The 11,930-nt window shown below is 35.6% G+C and overlaps 1 pseudogene; it reads left to right on the top strand.

Moving 5' to 3' along the window:
• The first annotated feature begins 699 nt into the window (after positions 1-699).
• LOC116139143 lies at positions 700-10,069 on the top strand (annotated as a pseudogene).
• Positions 10,070-11,930: the final 1,861 nt, after the last annotated feature.

The following is an 11,930-nucleotide window of genomic DNA, read 5'->3' as shown; positions in this document are numbered from 1 at the left end:
TATTAAGAACCAGTTTATAGATTACAGACTTCAAATCAAACGATCTAAGAAGAAACCCCAAAATCAACCAATCTTGTAACAAACAACCTAGAGAAACAACACTAAGATTCCCTAGCTCTTTGAGAGATAATAACCCCCTCACAGAATGACTAACACAATCACTCAAACTAGTTACAACGATTATGATTTTAGAACTGAACGAAAAACCCTAAGAGAGCAATTCTCTTTACACAATGTCAATCTATCAAACCCTTGAATGAAGACTGAAGACTTATATGCTTAAATACCATTGACCAGACTTGGACTAATTGCAGCCGTTAGATCTCAAGATAACTGATGGTCCAGATTGATTCTTCTATTATCCTGAAACGACAACGTATTACTTAGTTAAGTAATACAACATCGTTTTAGTCTTCACACTTACAAAAAATTATATTTAAATTCTATGTCAAACATATCTTTAAGGTAAACTATATATGAGACACTGTTCAAATTGGTCCTTTCGCAGAAAAGGAGGCCGTTAATATAAAAACAGCTAGACATACAAGCGCACCGTTTCAGAAAGAAAAGAAAGGAACATTAGGTCGAATTATCTTTCTTCGACATATGACAAAGACATTAGTCAAGTCAATAAAGAAAAGCAGACATTAGAGATACAAAGATTATTGGTGAGAGTGAGGCTAACGAAACTTCATTGAAGATTCGTTAATATTCTTCAGGATAATCCATCTCTTCTCAATGAAAGAAATGCAATTGTAAGATTATCTTTCTTCTTCTAATATAATTTTTTATTAATGAATATATATGGACTTGAAAGAATTAGATTTTGTCAGTTGATTCTTTAGAGAGTTTTGACAAATTAAGAAGGGAACAAAAATTAAATTTCTTTGAAAATTAATTAATTTAAGTAAAATTAAGCTGAGTGTGTTTTTCTTCCAATTTATGTATTCATTTTGGTTTTAGTGCAGATATTGGAGACACCCCTTCATCTTTCTGCTAGTAACAACAAGACAGATATGGTGAAATTTCTGCTTGAATGGAAAGGAAATGATAAAGTTGACTTGGAAGCGAAAAATACGGTACGTGTTCTTTATCAGTTATCCAGAGAGAAATATAACCACTACAAAGCGACAAGTATGCTAGTCAAAATATGACCGTTTGATTAGTAAAAAGGGCAAAAAAACAAAAAAAAAAAAAAAAAAAAAAAACATATGGTATGTTGTTGTGGTTTTTGATATATATGTTGAATTTTGCAGTATGGAGAAACTCCATTGCATGTAGCAGCCGAGAATGGGTGCAATGAAGCTGCACGATTACTTCTTGCTCATGGTGCTCTTGTTGAAGCGAAAACTAAGGTGCTTTCTATATAATTTTACGTTACATTCTCGTTTAGTATTACTTTTCCTGAGATTTGTGATAGTGATATATATTTTTCTTCATTTTATTTCCCATTTTGACACGCAGTATGGAATGACACCACTAATGCTTTCTGTTTGTCACTCAATTCGAGCTGAAGAATGTTCAATTGTCGAGACATTGCTCGAGAATAATGCTGATTGTGATGCTAGAGATGATGTATGTATTTTGTGTTCTAAAATAATAAATATGTTTCTTGCTAATTAGCATTAATTTAAGTAACTTTGAATGCAGGAGGGCATGACTCCTGTTGATCATCTTTCAAAAATCCAAGAAAGTGGGAAGTTGCGTGATTTATTACTTTCTCATCAACAAGAACGACAAAAGAAAAAATTACTTGAAGCATGCAGCAAGCAAAAACAAAAGATAAATGCCCTCGAAAAAGAGCTATCAAATATTGTGAGTCTGGATGAACTCAAGATGCAACTTCGGAAATGGGCAAAAGGGCCTTCTTTTGAATGAGAGGCGCAAGGCCATTGGACTTGAAATCGGCACTGCTGGAAAACTTCCTCACATGGCATTTCTAGGAAATCCTGGAACAGGTAAAATTGCTGCTTACTTTATCTTTACCTTTTCAGTTAAAATTGCTGCTGGAATATTTTGTTTCCTTATCAAATTAAATGATTTTTTCATATTGGATAGGTAAGACTATGGTAGCTCGAATCCTTGGAAGACTACTCATGGTGTGGGAATTTTGCAAACTGACAAAGTAAAAGAAGTTCAACGGACAGATTTAGTTGGTGAATATATTGGTCATACTGGTTATAAGACTAGGGAGATGGTACACCACTTTGCTTTCTATATCATATGTTCGACATAGCCTGTATTGGAAACAAGTATAAGAAGCAGGGTTGTTTCTGCAAAGATTAGAAGTTAAGTAGGGTTGTTTTTGTAAAGAAACAAAATTGTCATCACACGTTGCGTTTTGTAAGCTTTTGTATCAAACTATATAAAGTCATTTGTAACTAATATTGGGTTAATGAATTTTTTATTAACAGAACAAGAAACAGAGTCTTTCTTCTTTCTCTTTCGATTCATTCATTTCCTTTTATTTTCTTTTCAAATCCACCACTAATCTTTCATGGTATTAGAGCTATAGACCAACGTCAATGGCTTCGAATCCTGATTCCTTAAATGTTTCGTCAAAATCTGAAGTTGAGTCAGCTGAAAATGCAAACACAAACAACTCAGCTGCTTACTCTACACTTCCCACCATATCAGTAAAACTCATGGAGAAGAATTACAGTCACTGGAGGTTGCAAGTTTTTCCAGCGATAGCTTCACACGGTCTCGAAAGCTTTATCACTGGTGAGAGTATCTGTCTATCCATGTTCCTTTTTGAGGCAAAGCTGACTAATCGACTCATGTCCTGTTCAATCAAATCAATTCAAGGCAAAGGCAGGGCTTTTCGATGGGAATCATAACCTATTTCAGATGTACCCGTATTGATTCTGATGAATTAGTGAAGAAACAAAACCCTAAGTATCTTAATTGGAAAAGAACAAATCAGTTTTTAGTTAGTTGGTTGTTTTCATCAATCTCTAAATCCATGTTCAGACACGTAGCTAAGTGTATTAGTGCGTATGAAATATGGAACACGCTAGAATTGCATTTTCAGTCAATTTCGAAGGCTAGAACACTTCACTAAAGAAATATGTTGTAGACCACAAAAAAGGACTCTTTAAGCATTAATGAGTATATCCTAAAAAATGAAGGAATTAGGGGATGAGTTAGTAGCAAGTGGTGTTAACATTGGAAAATAAGAGTTGCTCTTTATATGCTAGATGGTCTAAGACCAGAGTACGACGCTGTTGTGGTAAATCTGATATATCACAGTAGCAATGAAACCATTCAACAAGCTCAATTCATGCTTCACAAGCATGAAATGAGACTGGAAAGACAACACTCGGCTCTGTCAAATTTTCATGAGCACTTAAACTCTGCCTTGTTTGCTTCCAAGCAAGAAAACACCACCAACTACTCTAATTCTCTTACTAACTCGTCTGGTCAAAGAATGCTTGTACCATTTCATGGTCAAGCTGTTGGTCATGGACATTCACACAGCCCCAATCTTAATGTTACAAACTCTGGTCCAATTCCTAGGTCAGTATATCATACAGCAAGCAGTTTTGATTTTGGACAGAGCAATTATCAAGGAGTAAGTTATGGAAGAACTGGTTACTCACCAAATACACAACACTATGCTGGACACTTTCAGTTTCAAAACAACATGGTAAGAGGCAAAGGCAGAGGCAGAAGTTACTTCAAGCCGAGACTAGTATGCCAAGTGTGTGGTAAATCAGGCCATTCTGCCATCCAATGTTACCACCGATTTGATCAGGAGTATCAAGGCTTTACTACCAATTCTTACAGCTCTCAGATGCAAACTAATCTGTACAATTCAACAGGTCCTTCCTCAACTGTCACTGCTGAACACAATACTAAACTTGCACAAGCCTTAATTGCAGCAAATTACACACAACATCCGAACTACACACAACCTCCACACTACACACAACACTCTGCCAATACCTTTCACAACAACTTTACAGAGTTTCATGATTATTCCACTCCTCTTATGTCTAAGTCAAATGCACCACCTCCTGCAAACTTTCAGTTAGTACAATATCAACAATACTGTCCTGGTCCCTCAACTAATACTGGTTAGTCTGTTAGTCTTATACCCAAAATAGCTACCAATGAAGCTCCTCAGTCTTCAGCAACCTATTATCAAGTAGTGGCCTCTCCACAAATCCTGCAAGATCAGTCCTGGTATATGGACTCTGGAGCCTCCAATCACATGACTGCAGATGGTTCCAACTTGGTGTTCAAAACTGCTCACTCAGGAAGTTCAAAGGTGCAAGTTGGGAATGGGGAATCCATCCCTATTACTTATACAGGTATGATGTTGGTACCCTCTTATGACACATCTAGATTGATTATCTTAAGAATATTCTATGTGTTGCCAACATTATAAAGAACTTACTAAGTATTTCTCAAATCACTAAAGATAACAATGTCATTGTGGAGTTTCATTCTGACCATTGTTTGATAAAGGATAAGTGTATTAGAGCTGTTCTTCTTCAAGGTGCAGTAAAGGATGGATTGTACTAGCTTGAACTACCACAATTTGTTAGCCCACTGGTTCATTAGTCATCAAGTTCAGTTTCATCTCTCCCTGCTGCTGGTCAGGCTTCATAAACTTTTAATATTCCTATCACAGCTATGGTTAATAAGTGTTCTACTAATGATGTTCAGTTTACTACTATTATGAATAAGTTTACAAATTCAGATTTGTGTATGTTATGGCATGCAAGGCTAGGACATTCCAATGTTAGAACCCTTCATGCCATCTTGGACAAACTGAATGTAAAACACTCCTTGAGCAAAAATAAAAGTTTCTTTTGTGAGGCATGTCAGTTTGGTAAGTTGCAACAATGCCAATTTCCTATTTCTCACTCTAGAGCTAAAGATCCTTTAGAGTTAGTGTATTCTGATCTTTGGGGACCAGCTCCAATCAATTCTAGGGACGGATTCAGGTATTATATCATATTTGTTGATGACTTTAGCCAGTTTACTTGGATTTATCCTTTGAAATTCAAATCTGAAGCTTATGGAGCATTTGTGCAATTTCATTGCTTTGTGGAAAAACAATTAGGTTATAAACTAAAAGGTCTACAAACTGATTGGGGAGGTGAATATAGATCATTTAGTGGTTATTTACAGCAGAATGGTATTCTGTTTAGACATTCATGTCTACATTTACACCAACAAAATGGCCGAGTGGAGAGAAAACACAGGACTATTACAGAATTTGGGTTATCCCTTCTAGCTCATGCTAGTATGCCATTAAAATATTGGTGGGTAGCCTTTAGCACAGCTACATACCTAATAAACAGACTACCCACCTCTGTTCTTGAATCTGCCTCACCATATTCTGTTTTATTTAAACAGTAGCCTAACTACACCAAATTGAAGGTTTTTGGATGTAGTTGTTATCCCTACTTGAGGCCATATCATAGACACAAGCTCTCTTATCATACTAAGAAGTGTGCTTTTCTTGGATACAGCCTTGCCCATAAAAGATATTTGTGCTTGGCCTCTACTAGCAGATTGTATGTTGCTAAGCAAGTTAAGTTCAATGGGACAGATTTTCCATTCAAGAGTGATTTTGGTTCATTCACTTTGCATAGCTGCACATCTCCAGTTGAATTTAGTTTGAACACCACTAGTAAATGGATCTTACCTCAAAGTGTTTATGATTGTATAGAATCTACTCCACCTGCAGTTTCATCCAACTCTACTCCTACAGGACATTATTCCCAACCTGCTGTAACACCTAAATGTATTCCTATTCCAGAACCTGTTAAACTTGCTGCCTTATCCAACCTGTCTCCAATATCAACAATACAATCTAATTCAGACCCTGTTCAACCTATTGTTTCACCCAATCTTGCTTCTTTATCATCAGTACAACCTGATCAGCTTGATACATCAACTATCAATACAAATTCAACCTCCCTTGAATTAGATTTCACATGTCCTGGAATTAACCTGGACGTTGTTCTTCCATTGCCCAATACCTCATCTTTAAACACACATCCCATGATCACCAGATCAAAGTCAGCACTTATCCTAATCCTGGTTCCATTGCCTATCAAGCTGAAGTTACACACACTTCTATTCTTCTAGAACCGAAAACAGTTATTGAAGCATTATTAAGCTCTGAGTGGAAACAAGCCATGGACTCTAAATATCAGGCTTTGATGAGCAATAACACATAGGAGATTATTCCTTATGAAGAAGGAATGAATGTTGTAGGATGTAAATGGGTGTTTAGAACAAAATTAAATTCTGATGGGACACTTCAAAAGTATAAGGCCAGGTTTGTTGCTAAAGGCTTCCAACAAACACCTGGTCTAAATTATTTTGACACATTTTCTCTGATTGTTAAAGTAGCCACAATCAGAGTAATGTTATCCTATGCAGTGCATCAAAATTGGGAAATCCAGCAGTTGGATGTTGATAATGCATTCCTGAATGGGGAGCTCTCTGAAACAGTCTTTATGCTTCCTCCTGAAGGGTATTCTGGTACTGCAGCAGCCAAGGGTCATCCTGCGCAGGTTTGCAAACTTCATAAAGCATTGTATGGCTTAAAACAAGCTCCTAGAGCTTGGTTAAACAAACTCAAATCTGCATTGATTAATTGGGGCTTTGAAAATTCTGTTTCAGATGTGAGTTTATTTTTTTACAAAAAGGATTCCAAGTGTATGTAGATGATATCCTTGTAACAAAGAATGATTCTCAGCTCATATCAAGTTTGATTGCTGACTTGAATAGCAAATTTGCTCTAAAAACTCTTGGGACAGTGCAGTATTTCTTGGGCTTTGAGGTAAAGAGAAATGAGTTTGGTTTATTACTGTCCCAGACTAAATATGCACATGATTTGCTCTTAAAGGCAGGAACGGCAGACTCAAAGCCTTGGTCCACCCCCATGGCTACTAGTCTTCGACTTGGAAAGGAGGATAGTAAGGTGTTTGATCAGCCCACATTGTATATAAGTGTCATTGGTGGCATTCAGTATCTAACACTCTCTCGGCCAGATTTGGCCTTTGCTGTAAACAGGCCCAACCAGTCCTTGCAATAGCCCATTGAAGGTCACTAGATAGCATGTAAAAGAATCCTCTGATATGTTAAGGGAATAATGCAGCATGGTATTCTCTTTACAAAGAAGGAGCCTTTTACTTTAGAAGCATTTTCAGATGTTGATTGGGCTGGAGATGAAATTGATAAGTGATCCACCAGTGGATACACTGTTTTTCTTGGAGGCAACTTGGTCCAATGGTCATCTAGAAAACAAAAGGTAGTGTCCTTATAGTCTACTAAAGCTGAGTACAGATCTCTTAGTCAAACACCACTGAACTTGTATGGATTCAGAACTTATTCAAGGAACTTGACATTCACATAAATAACACTCCCGTCATATGGTGTGATAACATGAGTGCTAGGGCATTATCCTCAAATCCCGTTTTTCATGCTCGAACAAAGCACATCGAAATTGATGTGCATTTTGTTAGGGAATTAGTTACACGAAAAATGTTAAATGTGCAGTATGTTTGATCTGAATATCAGATAGCTGATGTCCTAACTAAAGCTCTCTCTTGTTCACGTTTTGTTATGCTAAGGGAGAAGCTAACTTTCACATGTAAACTTGTAACTAAGTGATCACAGCAGCCAGGAGATATAGTTTGTGGTGGAATAGAAATTTGCTGATGTAGCATTAGAGTTAACTTCTGAAGCAGTTAGAAATTTACTAAGTGATCACAGCAGCCAAGAGATATAGTTTGTGGTGGAATAGAAATTTGCTGATGTAGCAGTTAGAGTTAACTTCTGCAGCAGTTAGAAATTTGCTGATTTTGTTTGTTGTAATGCAGTAGGACTTTTGAAGAAAAATTTTGCAGTGTGTGTAGAAGTATTTTGCTTCTAATACAGTTGAAGCTTGTAGTGTTTATAGAACAGAAGGTTTTTTTTGTTTGAAATGCAGTTGAAGTTTGTGCAGAAAAAGTTTGCTAAACTAGTTGTTAATGCAGTTGAAGTTTGAAGTGTTTTTTGGAGAATATTTGTTGAAAGTGCAGCAAAAAGTTTCTGTAGTTCTCATGTTTGTGATATAGTTTGCAGTGTGTGTAGAAGTATTTTTCTTTTAATGTAGTTGAAGCTTGTAGTGTTTATAAAGCAGAAGTTTTTTTTTTTTTTTTTTTTTTTTTTTTGTTTGAAATGCAGTTGAAGTTTGTGCAAAAAAAGTTTGCAGAACTAGTTGTCAATGCAGTTGAAGTTTGGAGTGTTTTTGGGAGAATATTTGTTTGAAAGTGTAGCAGGAAGTTTATGTAGTTCTTATGGTTGTGATATAGTTTGCAGTGTGTGCAGAAGTACTTTTGCTTGTAATGCAGTTGAAGTTTGCAGTGTTTGTAATACAGTTGAAGTTTGTGCAGAAAAAGTTTGTAGAACTAGTTGTTAATGCAGTTGAAGTTTCTGCAGCTTCCATGTCTGTGATATAGTAGGAGTTTGCAATAGGAGTTTGCAATAGGAGATATGGCTTGAAGTTTTTGCAGCAGGAAGTAAGTGTTTTTTTTTTTTTTTTTTTTGAGATGAAAAATTGAATAGGAAGTCTCTGCAGTCCTCATGTTTGAGACACCTCGTGAGAAGCTTTGGCTTACGGGAAGATATTGATCAAAGAGAGTTCAGCTAAGTTAGTTCATGGGCTTTGGCTTACGGGAAGATATTGGAAACAAGTATAAGAAGCAGGGTTGTTTCTGCAAAGATTAGAAGTTAAGTAGGGTTGTTTTTGTAAATCTCTGAATAGTTCAGTTGAGTTAGTTCAGGGGCTTTGGCTTACGGGAAGATATTGGAAACAAGTATAAGAAGCAGGGTTGTTTCTGCAAAGATTAGAAGTTAAGTAGGGTTGTTTTTGTAAAGAAATAAATTGTCATCACACTGTGCGTTTTGTAAGCTTTTGTATCAGACTACATAAAGTGATTTGTAACTAATATTGGGTTAACGAATTTTTTAATAACATAACAAGAAATAGAGTCTTTCTTCTTTCTCTTTCGATTCATTCATTTCCTTTTATTTTCTTTTCAAATCCGCCACTAATCTTTCATATTGGAAACAAGTATAAGAAGCAGGGTTGTTTCTGCAAAGATTAGAAGTTAAGTAGGGTTGTTTTTGTAAAGAAACAAATTGTCATCACACTGTGCGTTTTGTAAGCTTTTGTATCAGACTACATAAAGTCATCTGTAACTAATATTGGGTTAACGAATTTTTTAATAACAGAACAAGAAACAGAGTCTTTCTTCTTTCTCTTTCGATTCATTCATTTCCTTTTATTTTCTTTTCAAATCTGCCACTAATCTTTCATGGTATCAGAGCAGCCAGGAGCTATAGTTTGTGGTGGAATAGAAATTTGTTGAATATAGATTACCAAAAAAAATGAATATAGTTTGATGGACTTGTATCCTCTCTTTACCTTTTTATATTTCAAAATGCGTAATATCTTGCAAACATATATTAGATTTTATGGTTTATTTTTAACAAAAAAAAAAAATTTTAATTTCATGCACAGATCAGAGAAGCCGAGGGAGGTATTCTTTTTGTGGATGAAGCATATCGACTAATGCCGGAGGACGCATGTCCTAGTGACTTTGGGTTAGAAGCCTTAGAAGAGATCATGTCTTGTATGGACAATAGAAAAGTTTTAGTCATATTTGCTGGCTACAATGAAGCAATGCAACGTGTAATATCTTCTAATGAAGGTTTCAGCAGAAGGGTTACTAACATTTTTAAGTTTGAAGATCTGAGTTGTGAAGAATTAGCTAATGTTCTCCATATCGAGATGAAAAATCAAGCGGAAGATAACTTGTTACATGGGTTTAAATTACATTCTTCTTGCAGTGTAGATGTCATTGCAAAGCTAATAGAGAGAGTAACAACGGAAAAGCAGCGTATGAAAATGAACGGAGGTTTAGTGGATATAATGTTAAATAATGCTAAGGGGAATCTGGATCTTAGGGTTAGTGACGATTGTGCAGACAGGAATGAATTGCTTACGATCAAATTAGAGGATTTTGAAGCACCTTTAAGAATTTTACCCCAATAGATGTTCGAATGTTACTGTGCTTTAGTGTATTTTGCTTGCGTATCAGTCGAACTTTCAATTTGTATTTGCCATATTTTTATTAATCTTTCTTTATCATTTCTATCTTTATTACTTAGAATTGTTTTAATTGTTTGTTTTTGAAACACTGCTGCTTTGTTTATTCTGGGAATTACCTTAAAAAAAATATTTAATAGTAATTTGAACGTGGGCCCAAACCATTTACATTATTATATAGGTGCATGTTCATGAATGCGTTAAAAAATGAAAAATAAAATAAAATAAAACAAATGTGAATGGTTCTATTAGTTGTTTGTTGGGGATGCAATTATGAGTCTGGTCAAAAAAGAAAAAAGGCAAGGCATCTTTTAGGAAAAGAAATAAAGTTGAAATGCTTACAGATTGTCAGATTATGCTGATACTCAATTATATGCTGTCTTGGTTTAGGTCTTTTTGTTTTTGCCAATGTGAACTGACTGTCATTTGTGGAAAGTTAATGGCGTCTTTGTCTTCTTCCGCTATTGCTCGACTAAAGTATCATCTTTACGAAGCTTGTGTCGGTTTGAGACTTTCATTGATGAAGATGAACTTATTAGAAGATATCAAATTTCTCCATCTCTTTTGGCTCCATTCCTGCCTACAGTTTTACACTAGTAAAAGAAAAAAAATCAGTTCTTGTGCAAGAAATTTGATTGAAATTTTTTCTTATAGCGTCAAAATAACCCATCAGGAATGGAGATTTGGATTTTAAAAAAATAAGACTACATCTAAGAATTTTCAATTTGTTGAGAGGCAATGTAGAATGTGTAGAAATCTAACGCCAAAACACATAAAATAATTGAAACAGAAAAGTAAAAAAGACAATCAATTTATCTTAATCGTTCCCAATATAGGAACTACATCCAATATTTAAGATAGAAAAGTTTTTATTAAGTTTCAAAAACCTGCAGCAATACAATATCTAGTAATAATGACAAATTCACTCTTCCTCTCCTCGCTCTCAATATTTTTCTCACATTAAGTTTTTCCACTATTACAATACACATATAATAGTAAACCTAATCACATTTGGGCTAAACACTTTCAAGCCCAAATATTTACCCTTGAGTGCATCAGCATCCGTAGATAATCCGTGAACCTTGTGCAAAGTATGAACTATGAACCATGTCCACTAGAGTGGTATGTTGGGTGTTTCACAAAAATGGAGCAGACAAGGGGAGGTCACTATTTTAATTTGAAAACTTTTGGGTGTAAGGGGAGGGTAAATTATTTTACCATTATCTATTACCTCAAAATTATGTGTTACAAATGGTAACCCTCATTTCTTGTGTGTGAATTTATGAATCTGCGTAACACAATTACACCAAATGTGAAAGGCTCATTAGTTGCTTGTTAGGGATGCAATTGTAAGTCAAAAAGAAAGAAAGCCAAGGCACCTCCTAGGAAAGAAGACAAATTTAAAATGCAGAGAACTTGATGCAAAGACTCAATTATATGATGTCCTAGTCAATGGATTCTTGCTCTTCTTCCACTGTAGTGCTCAACTAAAGTATGATCTTTTTCTTAGTTTCAGAGGTGAGGACACGTGTCACAATTTAGGAGAACTAAGTAGCTAGTTTGTTTTTTAGTTTTGTTTTTTGGTAATTTGAAAATTCCTTTGATAAAATTTGAGAGGGACCTGACTCCTCACCCAATAAGACTTTGTTGAGTGGAATGATTACTTCTTCTTATAAACTAGTAGGCTTAAGTAGACCTGGCAAACGGGTGGGTGTACTCGCGGGTCAATGGGTACCCGTACCCAATGAGCGGGTATGAGTAACACATACTTCGACCCGTGAGAATCTAACCCGTACCCGGCCCACCC

Source organism: Pistacia vera, unplaced genomic scaffold, assembly GCF_008641045.1.
Source record: "Pistacia vera cultivar Batoury unplaced genomic scaffold, PisVer_v2 Contig347, whole genome shotgun sequence".
Taxonomy (NCBI): Eukaryota; Viridiplantae; Streptophyta; class Magnoliopsida; order Sapindales; family Anacardiaceae; genus Pistacia; species Pistacia vera.
Note: the sequence above shows the minus strand (reverse complement) of the source record. Positions and strands in the feature narration are given on the sequence as shown.